The sequence below is a fragment of the Protopterus annectens genome, chromosome 12.part0 (assembly GCF_019279795.1).
Source record: "Protopterus annectens isolate FY-2018-M chromosome 12.part0, PAN1.0, whole genome shotgun sequence".
Taxonomy (NCBI): domain Eukaryota; kingdom Metazoa; phylum Chordata; order Ceratodontiformes; family Protopteridae; genus Protopterus; species Protopterus annectens.
In genome coordinates, this window is record NC_056746.1 from 317,130,870 (window position 1) to 317,152,234 (window position 21,365).

General features: G+C 41.8%; 1 protein-coding gene across 2 annotated transcripts in view; it reads right to left on the reverse strand.

The window, feature by feature from the left end:
• The window catches only part of DHRS7B (dehydrogenase/reductase 7B), a 749,348-nt gene that overhangs the window by 400,949 nt on the left and 327,034 nt on the right, over window positions 1–21,365 (reverse strand). The gene's annotated exons all lie outside the window — the stretch shown is intronic.

The following is a 21,365-nucleotide window of genomic DNA, read 5'->3' on the forward strand; positions in this document are numbered from 1 at the left end:
TGAGGATAAAAAACTACTATTTAGAGCCACAAAAAAAAACAATCCAGAAAAATTCTGGAACACCATTAACAAGATCCTTTATCCAGGCGTTCCCAGTATGCCAAGCCCTTGCCCAAATAACTTTCCCCTTGAAACTGCCACTAAACTCAACTCCTATTTCACTGACTCCATTAACAAACTAACCCAAAACGGTCACACTTCCAAACTCACTTTTCCTCTGTCTCCTCCTGACAATAAACTTACCATGTGAAGTTGTTCTATCTCGCTGTTCATTCTTACTGATGGGTTCTGAGCCAATCCCTCAGCTCAAAGTCGGCCTACTACAAAGCTCAAGGTTTCCAAATAGCTCAAGACCAAGTCCATATCCCATGATGCACCTAGAGTTAGAGCAGATCTAGTTTGCCGCTGCAACAGATCGGAGGTTCTACTAGACTGGACCAGTAAAAACTTTATTTTTCTTATATTTCAGAATATTTTTGATAGTTCTTGAATATTATAGTTGGATAGTTAAGCTAAGCTCTTACAGTTTCATATTGTAGTTTCCCTCTCCCTTGTGTGCCTTTTATTACTTATATATTTGGCCTCATTTTTTATTAGGCCTATTAGATTTCTGACTAAAAATTAGTTAATAAGTGACTTTGTCACTTTTTTGCTTATTATTAGTATTGTATGCTTACTTGGTGTAGAGCTTAGTGATCATTTTTGATATATCTGGTTGAAAAAGAAGTGTGTGTGTGTAATTTTCTTAGCCTATCTAAAGGCTTGTGTGATTATATTTAGCCAGTTTTTATTAGAAGGCTTACTTACATTTCTGCTTGTTGTTAGCCTTAGTTTAAAGGGCTTGTGTGTTAGTGTGTATAATTAGCCTGTTTTTTATTAGAAGGCTAATCCATATTGTTGTTGTTGGGTGTGTCCCATTTTTTTTCTGTCATGGCTGATGACAAGGACAAACACACTAAGTCAGGTTTTAAAAAATGCCCTAAATGTGGGCAGAAGATGTCTGTTACTGACTGCCATGTTAATTGTGTCTACTGCTTAGGTGCTTTGCACTTACAAGAAACATGTTCTATATGCCATTCTTTTTCCTCTCGAGTTCTCCAAGAGAGAAAGAGGAAGCTCATTGACAGGGGTTTGTTGAAACCTTCTTTCCAGAAGGTTTTGAGTGACCAGGATGGATCTAATAAGTCCTCAAAGTCCTCCAAGACTTCTGTGGATTCGAAAAAGTCTAAAAAGTCAAAAGAGTCTGTGACATCGGCTCCACAGGTCTTGGAGCCGACTGTCTTTTCCTTTTGGAGCCAGTCCCCGGTTTTGGAACCAGTATCTAAAATTCTTAAATCTCTGCTGCTTCGGTCGGTACCATTGATCCATTCATCTCGGTCTTCTGTCATTCTTTCAGATTTTGATGTGGATCAGGTGGTGCACAAGCTTTTACAGGCACCGACCTTTGGAAAATTGTTATCGGCTCCAACCCAGGCGGCTTCGGAGCCGAAGGCCCTTATGCAAACTATAACTCTTCCTCCTCCGAGCCATACCAGTCTTTCGGAGCCAAAGGAGTTGGACTTGCTTACTGTGGAGCATTCGGAGCCTACGCCTGCTCCAGTGTCTTTGTCTCCTTTCAATCTGATGTCCTCAGCACCGATCGAGGACTCTAGGAGCTGACACTCTCTGGTCGGGTCTGGGGAGGATAGTTGAACCGACTTGTCGGTTCTGACTTTGCCTCTCGGGGCTTTGGCTCGGATGAGCTCGGCTCCTACCTTGGGCTTGGAGCCCACTGTCCTGGTGCCAGGGGTATTGACAGTTTCCTCAGATCTGTCAGTCCCTTCGTATCGAAGCAGGGGTGCCTTCAAAGCCATGAGGAGAGTTATGTCTCCCAAGACATCCTCAGCTTCAGGTCCGGCTTCTTCATCCCCTAAAGTGCCTGTGTCTGCTTCTGCTTCACAGATCCTAGCTACGTGCAAAGACCCAGAGCCTAAGGAAGCCCCATTGGGTGGCCCATGCTCCTCCGAGACCTCAGCAGAAGCTCCCACTGATGAGGTTCCCAGGAAGATAGTGTATAAGAGGAAACATTTAGACTCCCTACAGGAGTCCCTAACATCTGATACTGACTTGGATGAATCAGAAGGGTCCCCACAGTCCCCCTCTGACGATATTTCATTTGCAGAGATACTTGAAATCCTTAGGCAGAGAGGTGACTGGCAGTCCACCAACCCTACTAAAGATGAGTCGGTTCTTCTGAATGCTTTCGGGTCTCAGCCCTCCAACTCTTGGGTGTCTCCGCCCTTCAATGAGCTTATGCAGCTGGTCTCATGAAGAGCGTGGGAGTCTCCGGACACCATGGAGCCTGTCCCTAGGAGGCCTAATAAGTTCATATCTGCCCCCCAAGATAAATCCTTCTTAACCAAAGGTGTGCCAGTTGATGCCATGGTGGTGATGATGGCAGCCACCAAAAAGGAAATGTCTGAAGCTTCCTCATCTATCCATCCTCCTAACAGAGACTCCAGGATCATGGATAGATATGGGACGCGCATGTTTAGGTCAGCGACTTTTGCACTCCGTTCACTTAACTATTTAACTCATTTTACGAGACTACAAAGAGATCTCCTTAAAGAGCTGGGAGATACTCTTCAGGGTACAGTAGCTGCAGGAGCTACAGACAAAGTTGCCTCCCTGCTTGCTACCCTCAACTTCATTGTTAACTCATCCATGCACCTCATTTCATATGCAGCTGATGGAATGAGCAGGGCAGCGGGTACAGGAGTCGCTCTTAGGAGACACTCCTGGAAGCGCTTGTGTTCCTTCATGAAGCCCTTCAAGTCATCCTTTGTGAATACCCCTTTTGATGGCTCATCCCTTTTTGGGCCCAAAGTGAAGGAAACTTTGACCAGGTGTGAGCAGGAGGGAAAGACTCTGTCTGCCGTCGGAGTCCATTTTTCCACCTCTACCAGACCCTACCCCAAGAGTCAAAGGGGAGGCAAAATGTGGTTCCGAAAAGCCCAAGGAGCCTTTCAGGACACACATGGTGAATCCACCTCCAGGGGCAGAGGAGGGGTCAATAATGGAAGACGCTGCCCTCTCAGCAGAGGGAGTCTGCAAAACCAGGGTGACAGAGCTCACTTCTTTGGGAAGCCCTACCAGCGCTCCTGAAAGGAGGCTCGACTGTCCTGCTCTGGAAACAGTCGGGGGTCACTTATCTTTGTACCCAGATGCCTGGCTCAAAATAACAAACGACAACTGGGTACAAAGTATCATTTCCAGGGGATGCTTCATCCCATTCGTCACACCCCCTCCACCAACAAAAATCCCGGACGTTCCACCCAATTACAGGGAACAATCAACAGTACAGGTCCAGACATTGCTAACAAAAAGAGTTATCCAACCAGTCCCAGCAGACCAGACAGGATCCGAAACTTACTCAATATTCTTTTTATTTCCAAAAAAGACAGGGGACTGGAGACCTATATTGGACCTCAGCAGACTAAACAAATCTGTAAAGAAAGAGAAGTTTTGGATGGTCACGCTTCAGTCAAAACTTCCCTTCTTAGGGAAAGACAACTGGATGTGCTCGATAGATCTCCAGGATGCGTACTACCTCATAAAAATGGCCAGGCCATCCAGGGATCATCTGAGCTTCTGACTGGAAACCAATCATCACCAGTTTCGAGCCCTGCCCTTTGGTCTCACTACACCCCCAGAGTGTTCACCAAATGCATGGCAGTGGACATAGCTCACCTGAGACATTTAGGATTCCAGGTGTTTCCGTACCTAGAAAATTGGCTCTTCACTGCCACCACCAAGCATCAACTCACTCAGGCCAGGGAATCTACTCTGACACTTTGCAACCAGCTGGGCATTACAATAAACTCAGAAAAATCTGCTTGTCACCATTGCAGCACATCATCTTTATTGGAGCAGAACTAGACACCACCACCACCACCACCAGTAGAAAGAGTCTTACTTCTCCACCAGCAGGTCCGCATTCTAATATCCAAAAACAAGGCACCAGCATCAGAAGTTCTGAAATTGTTAGGTATGATGGCAGCAGCAATTCTGGCCATACCACTGGGTCATATGCACATGTGAATACTGCAATGGCTGTTGTTCACTCAGTGGTCTTACCAAGAGCTCCCCATGTCACACATGATAATGATCACAGACTCCTGCAAAAAAGATCTCCAGTGGTGGTTGACCTCACTTCATGTCACGATAGGGCATCCATTTGTTTTACTCCCACCAGCAGCCACAGTGACCACGGACAGGGAGTGGTCACTGTGACTGCTGGTGGGAGTAAAACAAATGGATGCCCTATCGTGACATGAAGTGAGGTCAACCACCACTGGAGATCTTTTTTGCAGGAGTCTGTGATCATTATCATGTGTGACATGGGGAGCTCTTGGTAAGACCATTGAGTGAACAACAGCCATTGCAGTATCCGCATGTGCATACCAAGAGTGGTCCCTCAAAACGGAAACAGCGGACAGGATATTCTGCAGGTGGGCCCAGCCTTGCTGTGACCTTTTTGCCAGTCACATGAACACGAAATGCAGAAGCTACCTTGCCCTGATTCCTCCTCTGGAAGAAGCACCAAGGGACGCACTCATTCACTATTGGCCCCCGGGTCTCCTCTATGCATTCCCACCAATCCCACTGATACCCAAGATATTACAGAAAGCAAAAGCCCTGGTAAGGATAATTATTCTAATAGTTCCTCATTAACCTCATCAGATTTGGTTCCCTTTCCTTCGACTTCATCTTCTGGAGGACCTCTGGATTCTGGACCTAGTTCTGGACATTCTGACGCACTCATCAGGGGAACTTCATCCCTCTCTGCAGTCCCTGAAGGCCAGGAAAGGTATGCCAGTAGCTAAAACAACTCTGTCTAAATGGTTATCTGATTGTATCACCTTTGCTTATTCAGCTGCCAGTATGCCCTTACAGCACAAAATTAAAGCTCATTCAACCAGAGCAGTTTCTACATCCTCTGCTTTTTCTGCCAGATTTCCTATTGATAACATTTGCGCAGCAGCCACTTGGTCAAAACTTCATACCTTTATCACTCATTACAAAGTCGACAGGGCCTCCTTTGGATCCACGTTCCTGAGAAATATACTCCTGTGAGCCACCCAAGATAGATGGTGCTTGGGACGCTACCCATCAGTAAGAATGAACGGCGAGATAGAACAACTTCACATAAAGAAGTTATGCACTTACCATAACGTTCCATGCAAGTTGTTCATCTTGCCTTCATTCTTACGTCCCTCCCTCCTACCTCCTCCTGAGCTTTCAGAAGACCGAGATGCTAGATCCTTCCTGGTCACTCAACTCTTCTATACTTTCTCTCTTATGAAGTTATAGGATGACATATAGTATTATTTTATGCAGCAAACAAGATATGTGGTAACTCTAGGTGCATCATGGGATAGGGACATGGCCTCGAGCTATTTGGAAACTCAAGCTTTGTAGTAGGCTGACTCAGAGCCAAGGGATCAGCTCCAAACCCATCAGTAAGAATGAAAGCGAGATGAACAACTCACATGGAATGTTATGGTAAGTACATAACTTCTTTTTTTCTCTCAAACCTGTCCCCACTGCCTACATGAAATCACTACTGACCAAATTAAAGCCCAGCTCTCCCGCAGCAGAAAATCTATCACCAGTCTTCCTAAAACTATCTGCTAACTCAATAGCTTACCCTATCTCAATCCTTATCAACAGATTTATCCAAGAATCTACAACCCTTTCTATCTGGAAACAATTCTTCACTATTCCAATTCACAAAAGAGGACACTCCACTGACCTCTCAAACTACAGGTCCATAGCCATTCTGTCCCCCCTTTCAAAAATACTTGAAAAATGTGTACACATACAACTCCTTGAACATCTTCTACAAAAAAATCTACTCACTCTAACCCAACATGGCTTTCGCCCTAACCATAGCACAACTTCTGCTTTAATCTCCTTTACTCATACTATCTCACAAGCTGGAGACAAAAATAACCTAGTATCCTGCCTATTTCTTGACCTCTCCAAATCCTTTGACACTGTCTCTCACTCCAAGCTTCTAAATAAAATGTCTGATCTTGGTTGCTCCAACTCAACACTCAAATGGTTCTCTAGATACCTTTCCAACAGATAGCAGTCCGTTAAGTGGCCCTCTTCCTTCTCACACTTCTTCCCTGTTAATACCATAGTATGACAAGGTTCCATTCTTGGACCACTATTATTCAACATAATTACTAACAGTCTAGAGTCTAGACACAACCTGCCCTCAGTCCTCACTTATACAATATGCCAGTGACTCCACTATCATCTGCTCATCTGATAATCCTTCATACCTCCACTCTAGCACCCAAAACTCCTTTAACTTTGTTGAAAGGTGCCTAACTGATAATCAACTTGTACTCAACCCAAAAAAACTAAACTTCTCCTATTTCTCCCAAAAATCTCACTTTCATCTTAAATCTTCCTTCATTATCACATCCCTAGACAACACTGTAATAAATGTAGAAACACACACCAAGCTCCTGAGCATCATCATTGATAATCAGCTAAAATCCAATCTATATGTTCAAAATTGTATACAAAAGTCACCAAAATCTTGGCTTGCTCTATAGAAACAAAAAATTCCTCACCAAGGACTCCAGACTCTCCTTTGCCTATGCCTATCTTCTTCCCACTCTACTCTATGCCTCTCCTATCTTAACCAACCTACAATCCTCCCTAAAATCTAAACTTGAACTCTCATATAATAAAGTCACTAGGTTCATTGCAAATCAACTGTAAAATTCACACCACTTTCTCTTAAATCGCTATATTCGCTTGCGCTCACTCACCAGCTCCTCCTCACTCAATTGCTCCTTACTCACTCCATTAACAAACCTACCTCCTGCCCTGCCATCTCATCCCTCATCACCTGCTACATTCCTAGTTGCTCTTTTCTGAGTTCTGAACAGCTTCTGTTGGAAATATACAAGCCCAAAAGAACAATAGGCCAAAACCTATACAGCTACTCTGTAGCCTTTGGCTGGAACAAACTTCCTCTAGCCATCAGTACTATATCAAATACCCTCAACTTCAAAAAAGCATTAAGAGAAACACTACTGAACTCATGGCTCTGCTCCTGCCTAAACCTAGCCTAACTCTCTCAACCCCACCTCCTCACTCTCACTGTTTCCCTCACACCTCACCTTCTTTTCCCCTCTTACACCCTCAGCTCTAACTTCCTTGTACCCTACCTTAGTCCTTCTCCACTCCTACTTCACTTCACCTGCCTACCACTTTCACCTCATCCTCTAAAACTAGCAGCACACTAGTGCGACATTATAAAATTCGCCTGTCTCTACTGATCAACATGCTCATTCATGTTTGCACCTTCCCCAGTTACACAGGCAAATATCAACTTAATGTTTTATGTCCTTCTTATTCCCCCAATGTACCATCTTTTACAATGCTTTATTCAGTAGTATTTTTTTTTCTGTATTTAGTGTTTTTATGTATGGAACTTTTCTTCCCAGGCCGCCACTGAAAAAGGGCACCTGCCCAGTTGGATATACCCCGGTTAAAAAATGTCAAAAAAAAACAAAAAGACTCAAGTATTAGGCAAGAGGCAAGTCTCCTTTCCAGCACCCTGGTGCAGTCTTCCAGGAATGATTTGGTTGTTATCCTTCTGTAACTCTTTAAGAAAATGAAGACCACTACCCCAGTTTGCCAGTACAGAGATACTGTCCCCATTTTCCACATTAACATCGAAAATGCACATTGATGATGGCAGCCCAACAATATCCAGCATCTTCAGAATTTCCAGGCAGTCTTGTTCACTCCTTTAGCCTTGACATCTCAGAATTATTTAACTACCACAGAGACCTCACAGAAATCCTATAAAAATTATTTATTTAAGATTACACCAGACAAGCCATTCCCCATAGTCATACCTCCAGAAATAAACCCAGTTTCATCAGTTGCTCTGGTATTGCCTTCTTAAAGGAGGACATGTGTACCAGGCTGCACCTGACACTTCTTATCAATGTCCCTAGTCAAAGTCAGTATTTATGTACCCTTGTTAAGAATAGCCTGTGCAAGCCACCCCTTTCCCTCATCAAGCCTGCAGATGGTTTACCAGAAACTCAGTGAGGCCATCTGAAAATCATTCTCCATGAGCTCATCAAAATGGCCAAACTCTTTCCACGCCCAGGACCTTCATTGCAGTGATTACTAGAAACATCTCTTCAACCTCTAAGCACAAGCAATCTGAACAAGATCAGGGGCAAATATTAAATATTGCTCTTATGATCTTAGACTAGAGGTATAGGTTCTGTATTAGTATGCATTTTTCTGAAGGATATTAAGCTTGATGCTCAAATGCATGTCATTATTTAGTGACATCAATCCTCAATGATTTGGCAGAAAACAACAAATTTTATGAGGATCAGACCAACTATAGGGCAAAAATCTAGACATTTTTCCAAAAATCTTGATAGTTGACAGGTATGACTATAGCTGCTGCCTTCCTGGCTTGTCAGTAGCTCCTAGGGAGATCTAGAACTATCTCCTTTCATTAATATTTCATGAAAGTTCTCCTTCTTGGTACCTTTCTTCATCACTGGCGTCTACCAATGGGTTCCAGATACTGACCACATTTCAACCCCATCTCCTCACTTCCCTTCAGCCACTGAGATCTTGAACAGAGTCACTTTGGACTTCATATCCCTAGCCTCCCACAGCATATGGGAAAAGCCGTTTCTAGAAATTGAAGAGGAACTTGTCCCACACAAAAGCATGCAGATGTTCACTGAACACCTTCAGTACATATTTGGGGTCCCTAGGTCTGTGCTATGTGACCTCTTCATTTGAGTGTCTACAAACTATCGCCTTAGGTCTTATGAAATGGCTATAGAGTCAATCACTGTTCTTTGGCTCAAGATATTCTGGTAAACTGATGAGCAGTTCTGCTGGTGATCTTTATGGTCAATCTATGACTATCACAGATGTCCAACAGCAATTTTTCATTCAGGCTCAGCTCAGACAAGCTGTTTCTCCAAGCAGCGCACTTTCAGGCATCTTTATTATTCATTTCCATGTGAGTGTTGAAGTTTCTTAATAGAACTACATAGGCAGTAGATGGTATCTTATTAGCTACAACTCCCATGATCTCCAAGAAGACTGAATACTCTATATGCAAAAACAAGAGTTTTCCTTTCTGCTGCTTACATTCACTATGATATGAATGTTTTGTCTTTTGGCACAAACTCCAACTATACAACACATGTCAGAGGGCTTGTAAGTATCCTCACGTGTCCAAGGCCTTTCTCAAGGGTTATGTCCCAAGCAGGGCAGGGACCACCCCCAGTCATGATGTCTGCCTCCAAAACCAGCAATATGTGTAGAGATAAGGCCTACTATATCTCAAAGCAATTTTAACCTCCAACACAGGCTCTGTCTTTATTTCCAAGAACCAGTTTCATTTGCGGAATCCCTGTCATCTACTCACAAAAGGCACCGGACATGGATTTCTGAGTATCCCCACAACCATTTGGAGGCTTTTCCTCAGAGGCAATTCCAAGGGAGGAGGAGGAGGAGAGACACTACACCAAATAAGAAGTCTGATTCCAAAACCAATTTTGCATGTAGAAGTAAGACTAACTATATCTGGCTGGTATTTTTCAGTCACTCACACAAGTTCTCATTCCTTTCTCAACAGTCAGGTAGTATCTCCAGGTAGAAAGAGCCTGTCTGTATTGTCTGGGTCTTTGTACCTCATAGTACCTCCTGTTCATCCTAGCCACTCTATTGACATCACGCTTGACCCACACCCTTCCCATTGCAAGTTTGCTCAAACAGTATGTTTTAAATTTAGCTTATATATTAACATTAATTAAATTTTTAGTACAGATAGAAATATGTCTGAATTTTAGAGGGATGAAAGCAGTTTTGGCATTGTTACCCACTAACATTAACTACACAAAGCTCTATTCAAGAGTCTGTTGTTTGGCAAAATTATAAGAAAACATATCAGAATAAGACAATCTCCAGGGGTTAGAGCCCATCCTTCAACTGAGGACCCCAAACAGTCACAGGGATCTTGGGTTCCTTAAACCTGTTATCAGTGGAATATAAGCACATGGTACGGTTTGATAAAATAGACATCTTTTCATAACATGTGATGTACTAGAACAACAGTACACATGTTCCTTGCCTTAGGCATTTAATTAGATTCTGGTGAAATTTAAAATGGTCTCAGGCTCTTTTGAGAATAGTTGATACTACTTTCCAACACAATGTAAACCATTAAAAATAGTTATTGCAAAACTACACCAAATTTTATATTACTAACTTATGGATTCATTTACATGCTGTATTTTAATCCTGATTATAAAAATTCTGTGTAAAAAGATTCACATGCATTTAAATATGCATCCAAAGTTTAATTACTTTTTTCAGACTGGGAAGCTACATGGTTACGAATATTAAGAAAATATTTATTTATCTATTTATTTATTTATGTATTTATATATTTGTGTTTGTTTGCTTACCAGGGTAGTGCATTGATCAGTAATGACCAATTTCAGGCTCAGCCCGGGTAAAATACAAAGCGTTTCACAAACAAAAAAATACAGACAGGTAAGCAACAACATAAGAGTTCAATTTACATAGAAAAAAAACCGAGTATACAAATTTTAGTGAACAAACACATTGCAATATACAATCAAGCAGAATGTAAAGTATAATATATACATTAGTTTCTAAAGTGGGTCAATCTTCAGTAAATCTTGAAAGAGAGAAAGAAGAGACCCAGAAAAGAGATAGGTTAGACGATATGTCCTGTGTTGAAGCAGGAGCATTTGGCTTGGATGAAGAAGTGCTTTTGAGTAGCATTCTGAATTTTGAGTAAGTGTTGACTTCCTTAATGTCAATGAGAAACCAAACCGAGAACTGTATACAAGTATTTTATTAAGCACTTTCATCTCAAATAGAAGACTTCATCAGAACAACAACCAATTTAACATAGAGCATTTAAATAGTTTCTACACAGTCTGTAATTAGTTGGCTAACCAATATCCTCACTCCTACTTCCTGCTGCACTTAAGTTAACCCAATTTCCCGCTGTGAAATACTAATGTACTTAGTTACATAGAACTTATAAAAAAATATTTGATATATATATATATATATATATATATATATACACACACACATACACACACACACATATTCTCCCAACAAAACACATAAATCTAAAATTCAAACATGAAAAACATAAACATAAATATCTAATAAGCCCCCCCAAAAAAACATTAGCATGAGTAAAATCTACATAAAATGATGTCCATTGGAAGCTTTTTCAGATTTACACTATTCATCAATATTTTTAATAAATATGATAGCAAGATCAATTTTAATTTTTGTGGCATAAAAATAAAAATTCATATAGCCTAGTTCTTCCACCCAAAAAAAAAAACACACACATTCGATTGTCTACCATTTATAACAGGAAAAGCAGCCTTTAACTTTAAGACACTACTAATGGATAAGGTATTCCTAGAATGCCCTATTTAGTCATATTAATGAACACAGGGACCATCATTTTAAGTTTTTAGCCATCGATCATGTAGATGTGGGACAAAGAGGAGGATCTACAAATGACCTCCTTGAATTAAAAGAACTGCAATGGCAAACTGCAATGGCAATTTAGAACCGATACCACCACCTTCCCAGGTCTGAATTATACCATGTGAAGTTGTTCAATCTCGCCATTTGTTCTTACACGTGGGTACAGAGCCGATCCATCGGCTCCGAGTTGGCCACTTTCCAAGCTCAAGATCTTTCAGTAGCTCGAGGCACAGTACCTGTCCCATGATGCTCTCTGACTAACCCTCAGATCTTGTTTGCCGCTGCAATGGATCGCAAGTCTTCAGTGTACTTGGGCCAGTGAAGGTTTATTAAGAAGTATTTTCTACAGCTAAGTTTACTTTTTATATATATCTATCTGTTTTTCTACCAGTATTCCCTTGTTATACTGTCTTTTTTAGGGCTTTGTCCCTGTTTAGTGTGTTTTATTGGAGCGAGTTGCTCTTGGGCCTTGCCCTTTCCTATAGTTGTGCAGGGATCAGTCAATTTTCTTCCTTATCCCACTTTTTGGCAAGATTGTTATTAGATTATTATTGGATTGTACTGTTGTACTTTATATTATCAGGGATCTGATAATTGTGCTTTCTCTTTGTTTCTCTTCTTTGTTATTGGATTGTACTTGATATTATCAGGGATCTGATAATTGTGCTTTCTCTTGGACATGATGGCTGACCAAAAGCAAAAGTCCTGATTTAAAAGATGTGACTGTGATCAAAAAATGTCAATCACAGATAACCACATTTCTTGTGTTTATTGTTTGGGACCTCTTCATTTGCAGGAGGATTGTTCCATCTGCCACTCTTTTAGTGGCAGAGTTTTGTTAGAGAGACGTAGGAAACTGATTGATCGAGGTCTCTTAACACCTGAGTTTCAGGAAGCTTTGGACAAGTCCGACCAGACCTCCAAGTCTTCGAAAGGGTCGAAGTCATTTCGGGTGTCCTCGGAGCCTAAGTCTTCAGCTCCGAGCACCTCTGTTAAGGTGCAGTCACCGGTTCCTAGGTCTTCTGAACCGTGCGCCGAACCAATGATTCGGAGCCAACCTTTGGTTTTGGAGCCGGTATCGGAGACTTTAAAATCTCCACTACTTAGGTCTGTAGCTTCTTCGGCCCCTTCGACCCGCTCTTCAAGGATGTCAGATATTGATGTGGACCGTGTGGTGCAGAGGCTCTTGGAGAACCCGGCATTGGCTAAACTGCTCTCGGCTTCGTCCCAACTGGGTTAGAGCCCTGTTCCCACACCATTGCCTGTGACTACTCCTCCTCCGAGCCTACCCAGGCCTTCGGAGCCAGAGGTGGAAGATCTGATGGTTGTGGAACCCGTGAAGCAGAGTCCTGTTCCAGTGACTTCTGTTCCACCCACCCTGACATCTTTGGTGCCGTCCAAAGAGTCTCGGATCCGAAACTCTCTCGTCGGTTCCGGGGGGGGGGGGGGGGAGTCAAACTGACGTGCTGGTTCTGACACTTGCCCTTGGGGCTTCGGTGCAGGTGAGCTCAGCTCCATCCTCAGGTTTGGAGCTCTCAGCCTCGGCACCTGCAAGGCCTCCGTCTTCCTCGGAACCGGTGGCCTCCTCAGCCCGAGACTCCGGGGCCTTTGATGCCATGAGAAGGGTGTTGTCTGTTCAGACCCACACTACAGGTCTCTCCTCTTCCTCCCTGAAGATGCTGAGTTCTGCCTCTTCGTCTAAAGCACCTACTAAGCAATGAGACCCAGAGCCTCAGGTATCCCCTTTGGGTGAACCCTGCTCTACTGAAACTTCACCAGCTGCCCCCACTGATGAAGTTCCCAGAAAGAGACTCTGCAAGAGGAGGCATTTGGATTCCCCTCAGGAATCCTTGACATCAGACACCAACTTAGAGGAATCGGAAGGGTCCCCACGGTCCCCCTTGGAGGATGTCTCTTTTGCAGACATCTTAGAAATACTTAAGCAGAGGGGTGACTGGCAGTCCATTCGCCCTACTAAGGATGAGTCGGTGCTTCTGAAAGCCTTTAGGTCTCAGCCCTCCACCTCCTGGGTTACTCTGCCCTTCAACGAACTAATGGATCTGGTCACTCGAAGGGCGTGGGAGTCCCCTGACACCATGGAACCAGCCCCTCGGAGGTCCAATAAATTCATCACTGCCCCTCAAGAGAAATTGTTCCTCACCAAAGGCGTCCCTGTTGATGCCATAGTGGTGGCGATGGCCACCAAGAAAGAGATGTCAGAGACTTCTTCTACTGTCCATCCTCCTAATAAGGATTCCAGGATGATGGACAGATATGGGAAACACATTTTTAGTTCTGCGACATTTGCCATGAGATCACTTAACTACTTGACCCATTTTACTGACCTTCAATGAGATCTCTTTCAAGAGCTCGGAGATACTCTAAAGGGTAACACAGATGAGGCTATCTAAGAAAAGGTTACAGCTCAGCTTTCTACCCTTAATTCTGTCATCAACTCATCCATGCGGCTCATTTCCTACACAGCAGAGGGATCGAGTCGAGCAGCAGGTTCAGCGATTGCTCTGTGGAGACAGTCCTGGATGCGCTTGTGCTCCTTTGAGGAAGCCTTCAAGTCTTCCTTTGTCAATACCCCGTTTGATGGCTCTTCATTGTTTGGGCCAAAAGTCAAGGAGACCCTCACTTGGTGTGAGCAGGAAAGAAAGACTCTATCTGCTGTAGGAGTCCATTTTTCCACCCCTACTAGACCATACCCGAAAGGGCAAAGTGGTGGAAAAATGTGGTTCTGGAAGTCCCAAGGAGCTTTCCAGAACACATGTAGTGACCCCCCCCTCCAGGGGCAGAGTAGGGGGCAATAATGGAAGAAGCCGCTTTGGTGGCAGAGGGGGTCTGCAAAACCAGGGTGACAGGGAGCAGTTTCCTGGCAAGCCCTATCAGCGCTCCTGAGAGGAGGCCCAACTGTCCTACTTTGGAGATAGTCGGGGGTCGCTTGGCTTTGTACCCAGACGCCTGGCTAGGAATTAATTCAGATTCTTGTGCACAAAACATAGCTACCAGAGGTTACCTCATTCCCTTTGTAGAACCCCCATTACCCACAAAAAGAATCCCAGATGTTCCACCCAGTCTGTGGAATCAAGCAGTCAGAGAAATTCAAAACCTGCTAGAAAAAAGAGTCATCCAGCCAGTCCCGCCGGATCAGATAGGATCCGGAACTTACTCCAGATTCTTTTTAGTTCCAAAGAAAACAGGGGACTGGAGGCCCATCTTAGACCTCAGCAAACTCAATACATTCGTAAAGGAGGAGTTCCGGATGGTCACACTCCAAATGATATTACCGTTCCTGGGAACAGGCGATTGGATGTGTTCTTTAGATCTCAAGGATGTGTACTACCACATCAAAATGGCCAGACCATCCAGAGGTCACCTGCGTTTCCAGCTGGAGGCCAGTCATTACCAATTTCGAGCTCTGCCCTTTGGTCTCACTACAGCCCCCAGAGTGTTCACCAAATGTATGGCAGTAGTTACGGCTCACCTGAGGCGTCTAGGATTCCGGGTGTTTCCGTATCTGGACGACTGGCTCCTATCTGCCACCACCAGGCATCAACTCATTCAGTCCAGGGATCATACAATCAATCTCTGTTCTCGGTTTGGAATAACCATAAATTCTGAAAAATCTGCTTTATTACCATCGCAGCATATCTCATTTATCGGAGCAGACCTAGACACCACCACCGCCATGGTCAAACCTGCCTCTCAGGTTTAAAACTCTTAGGCACAATGGCAGCTGCCCTCATAGCAGTACTTCTTGCAAGCACCTGTCAACAGAATCTTGAATGACATCAGAAGCTGTTGGTAGGACCACTGAGTGAAAAGCAACTATTGGAGTATCCGCATGCAAGAGAGACCTTCTCTGGTGGTTGAACAGCCACCAGGTGACAGTAGATCGACCATTTATATTACCACCTCCAGTAGCTATGGTGACCACGGATGCTTCCCTGATAGGGTGGGGGTGGGGGGGGTTTCAGGGAAAGAATGCCCAAGGCACCTGGTCAGAGATGGAATGCCATTTGCACATCAACGTCCTGGAGTTGAGAGCAGTGCTTTTAGTGTTGCAGCCCTTTCATGACTCTCTAGCTCAGGGGACGATTGTGATTCAAACAGACAACATGTCGGTGGTCTGGTACATCAACAAACAGGGGGGAACCAAATCTTACCCTTATGCCGAGAAGCTTTGAGGATGTGGAAGTGGGCTGTGTCCACTGGGCGCTTTCTATTAGCAATACACATCCCGGGGAACTCCAACGTGATAGCAGACAAACTGAGCAGAGCGATTTTGTTACCCCACGAGTGGTCCCTCAAACAAAATGTGGCGGAAATATTCCACAGATGGGGCCAGCCTTGCTGCGACCTTTTTGCATCTCAGATGAATGCCAAATGCAGAAGCTACTTTTCCCTGAACCCTCCACCGGGGGAGAGTCCCAGGGATTCACTTGTGCACGACTGGCCCTCGGGTCTCCTTTATGCCTTTCCTCCAACCCCACTGATTCCCAGATTCTTGTTGAAAGCAAAGGGCTCGGGAAGGACAGTTATTCTGATAGCCCCTTTTTGGCCTCGGCAGATATGGTTCCCCTTTCTTCATCAATACCAACTGGAAGAACCTTGGTTTCTGGACCCAGTGCCAGACCTTCTGACGCATTCGTCAGGAGTTCTTCACCCCTCTCTTCAGTCCCTGGCTCCACTTCCCAACCTAGCCAGGTCATATAATCTGTCTTCAGAAGTACAACATATTCTGGTTTCCTCTGAAAGTCTCCACTAGGAAACTGTACAGTAGTAAATGGAAACATTTTGTTTACTGGGCCTCTCAATGCGATATTGATCCCTATGTTGCCCCTCTTGATATGGTTCTGGAATTTCTTGCAATGGCCGCTATATCTAATTTTCACTTGGGAACTGAAGGATCTAATCTTATGTCACACAGATTATGTAAAGCCTTTTTGAAAGGGACTCATCACCTAAGGCCACCCATCAGACAACCAGTTGCACCATGGAACCTAAATTTAATATTATCTCAGCTGATGCCTCCCCCCTTTGAGCCTGCATCCTCTTGCCCCTTGAAGTTCATATCTTGGAAAACATTTTTGGTGGCTATTACTTCAGCTCGTAGAGTTTCTGAACTTCAAGCTCTTTCTATTAGGCCCCATAACTTGGTATTTTTTCCTGATAGAGTCTCTCTCAGGACAAATCCCACTTTTCTTCCGAAGGTCTGCTCCGAGACTAATCTGAATCAGTCTATTGAGTTGCCCACTTTTTTTCAGACATCATTCTAATAAAATGGAGTATATGCTACATAAACTTGATGTCCACAGCCTCAAATAGATAATCATAGGAGTACTAGGAAATTTATATATATTTTTGCATTTTTACATTTACACACAGCTTTAGATATTAATTTCAGTTTCAATTAGAATGAGTACGCTGATATAAGAAGTACCATCTATTTAATTTTTCCTATGAATTTTTATTAGGTTTATTAAATAAACAGGGTATTCAGAATATATTACATTATCAAAAGAAAGGAGTGTATTTCATGTTTATATGTTTCTCATTAGTACATTGTTATGCCTTCTATGCCTTGTATGCTTTTTAGCATTGACCTATAAATTTTATAGCAGTTGTTATTTTACTTTGTTACACATTTATGTATAGATTTTTGTAAGATCTAATATTTATATTTAATATTTATTTTACTTTATATGTAATTGACTTAGAATCATTTTCACAGCTATCCAGTTTATATAAAAATAATAATGATATATATAAAATACGTATAAGTGAGACATTCCTAGTTCAAATTTTAGATTCAGGTTGGTTTGGCAGCTTTGTTTATTTACCTATATATTTATATTCAAGTGATTTAGATATAAAATGTCAAGAACTGAATTTTTGTATTTAATCTTAAGTCTAATTTCTTGTTTTGTTTCAACAAACATGTAGGTTATTTCATTGTTGATTGAATGATGATTTTTTAGTATAAATAGAACCTGCAGTTTTCTTGTATTAATAGATCTGATGAAGCGTACTTAGGGTACGCGAAAGCGCTCATCTCTACAATAAACCTGTTTTTATAATCGTGGTGGTCTGCTTCCAGTGTTTCTACTTTGGATTTTCTCTCTCTTTGAAGTGGACTTTTGGGAGCCAGCGTTTACTGTGTATTCACACAGTTGAGATTTTACTTAGAACAAAGGATTTTTGAAAATCTGAACAGCTTTTGTCTGTTACGCTGATAACAAAAAAGGGCTATCTGTGTCTAAAGTTACCTTGTCTAAGTGGTTATCAGATTGCATAAAGTTTGTATACTCTTCAACTAATCAGACCTTAGAATACAAGGTGAAAGCTCATTCCACTAGGGCGGTATCCACATCTCTAGCTCACGCAGCTCGTTTGCCTTTGGACACCATTTGTGCAGCCGCCACTTGGTCAAAACCACATACATTTATCACTCATTACAAAGTGGACAGGGCCTCCAGGGATAGAGCTTCCTTTGGTTCCACTGTTCTCAGGAATGTACTCCCGTGAGCCACCCAGGGTTTGGGTGCTTGGGACGCTACCCACGTGTAAGAACAAACGTCGAGATTGAACAACTTCACATAAAGAAGCTATGTTCTTACCATAACGTTCCATGTGAGTTGTTCATCTCGACTTTGTTCTTACATTTCCCCCCTCCATCTCCCTCTGGGTTCTTGAAGACCAGTTATGACTGGAGGTCTGGTTTGGTTTGTCTACTTTCCTTTACTTCTACCAGACTTTCTTCCTGTGGTTAACTGTACATATATGTTTTTATATATACATTTAGGGTATTTTAGGCTGTTCCTTTGTTGCTGGATTCAGCAAACTAGATCTGAGGGTTAGTCAGACAGCATCATGGGATAGGTACTGTGCCCCGAGCTACTGAAAGATCTTGAGCTTGGAAAGCAGCCAACTCGGAGCCAATGGATCGGCTCCGTACCCACGTGTAAGAACAAAGGCGAGATGAACAACTCACATGGAACGTTATGGTAAGAACATAACTTCTTTTTATCCATTAGCAGTGTCTTATCTCACAGCAGAAAATTGGGTTCACTTAAGTTCAGAAGAAAGTAGGAGTGAGGATGTTGGTTGACCAGCCAATTAAAGACTGTGTAGACACTATTTAAATGCTCTATGTTAAATTGGTATTTGTTCTGATGAAGTCTCCTTTTATCTGAGATGAAAGTGGTTAATAAGTTACTTGATATACAGTTCTCGGTTTGGTTTCTCTCCATTTTTGTTTATTGTTTTTACAGTGATACGTAGTTTGTTTTAATGTCAATGAGGAGAGCTTGCTAAAGAGCAGATGTTTCAGAAGATAAAGCATGTGGATTGCTGTGGAGTTTAGTTCTAGGGGTAATGAAAGTCAGTGTGACTTGTGAGTACTGTCTCAGGTTGTACAAGGAGATTTTTTTCCTTGAAGTCTAGCTGCAAGGGGAGTAAATGTGTGGAGCTGGAGCAGTTTGTAGAGTTGGGATCCTAAAAGCTGGTTAGATCTTTGTTTTATGGGTAACCATGTGACTTTTTCTAGGGTAACACAGAGATGCTCACAGAGAGGTGAGTTTGTAATGAATTAGCAGATGCTGTTAAAGATAGTCTGGAATGTGGAAATGTTTTTATTAGATGAAGAAGCAAAAATTTGGCACCCATATTCAAGGCAAAAAATAACTCATTTGCCAATGGCTGCTCTGGCTGGTTGGGATAGAAAAGAAGAAATCTTTTTGGCCCAGAAGAAGAGGGAATTTATTTTGGCTCTCACTTCCTCTATGTGGAAATTGAAATTTAATGACTGATCAAGTCATAATCCTAGGTATTTGAAGGTGGAGGTTTTATTTTATTTATTGTTTTATTTATTTACTGACATTTGTTAACTGGGTTAGTCCAGCTGAGCCAGGGGCATATTTTCAGTGGAGACCCAAGGAGAAAAGCTCCAGCATTATTACATATTTTTACAATAAAAATCAAATAAAAAATAAAAATAAGAGTAAACAATTAAAACCACCATGAAACATAATAAGAAAACCAACAGTTAGAGAATATCTGTACTTAAAGTAGATTAAATAACAATTGACAGGTCTAGAGAATATCACACATGAAGTGCATACAAACTGCTAAACCATTCAATCACATTTTCTTTGTCTGTATGGAATGGTTGTCTAGGTCAAGGATAGTTAGAGTCAGGTGCTTGGTGAGTTTTCTGTGTAGATCCGGAAAACATAATTTTATGCATCATTTGTGAAGCTCATGTAAGTTTGACTGGAGTTGGCATTAAATGTTGGTGTGAGAGTGACCTGATAAAAAATGACCATATCATCAACAGAGGATAAGTGGGAGGTCACAATGAAGTTTGTTAATGAATATGGAGAAGGGGGTAGGAATAGATCCTTGTGGTACACCTTTTGGTAATAGCTGCAGATTCTGATTGGGAAGATCCTATTTTGACTCTGAAGTGTCTTGTCAATATTCATAAATCTGGATAAGAAAACTTGTATTAGTTCATATTAGAATTTCATTATAAACATATTATGTTGCAAGTGGTTTAGACAATTCGCCAATGTATTTTGTAAAGCTGAGTATTCAGTTTCGTCGGTGTACATGTTATTTTCTTATGTAGGCAAAATTTATGAACTGTTATTTTTTCTGTGTTGTATAAGCTATAAATAAAAACATTTATTTGCTTAGTTTGACTTATTATTATTAATAATTATGCTTAATGAGGTCAGTTGACCACCTACACCATCCTCTACATAGAGGACTTCTGTTTAAAATATTTCCCTTTTACTCTGCAAAGCTTTTCAGCTTATTTAAGTCTATTTGTTGAACATTACTCATACAGCACTGACCATATCTCCTAGAAGCATATTCTGTCTCTTGTCTTTCTTTTCTCATAAATATCTGAAAGGTCAGAATAAAAATGTAAATTATGTGATAAAATGAAATTAAATTATTTTACTAATTTAGTTATTTATTTATTTATTCATTCATTCAGTTTTGTAACTGGGATAGAGCACTGATCCAAATGGACCCATTTCAGTCTCAGCACAGACAAAAATAAATGACAGTAGACAAGTTAACAAGAGCTATTATGAATACAAACAAAATGTTGTGTAAAGACAGCAATGAATCAATAACGGAAATAATACCAAATTACGCAGTATTCTTAAGCAATATTTTCGTATTATATCTAATATGGTATAATTATTTAAACTGTTGTAGTTTTTTGTATTATTTTTAAAGACTGTAAATGTATTGTTCTTAACATGTTTTGTAATACTTTAGAGCTTTTCTCCCTGGCTCCTGCTGAAAACAGGCTCCTACTCAGTCAGACTTTCCTGGTAATCAAATGTCAATAAATTAAAAATAAATAAATATAAAGGACAATAGGAAGGGATGGTTAGAGTAAGGAGGGAAGAAGAAGAAGAAGAGGCGAATGAAATAATGAAGAGAGACTGCATAGAATTTAAAAAGTGCAAAAGTAAGGTAAGGACACACAGAAATTAACTATATACAATATATACAATGTGGAAGAGCTGCCATGTGTTAGTGTAGAAAAGTAATGTGAGTAAGACTGACTGCTGAAGGCCAGAGTGGGGGATTAGGTGTAGTTTAGATGAGTGGTATATTAGATTGCATTAAGACATACCTCTCAACCACTTAGTACAAGAAGTCTTTACAAAGCCAAAAATAATAGAGGACGAAGACCTAAAATTAGGGACAGATTTTAAATATTATTCTTG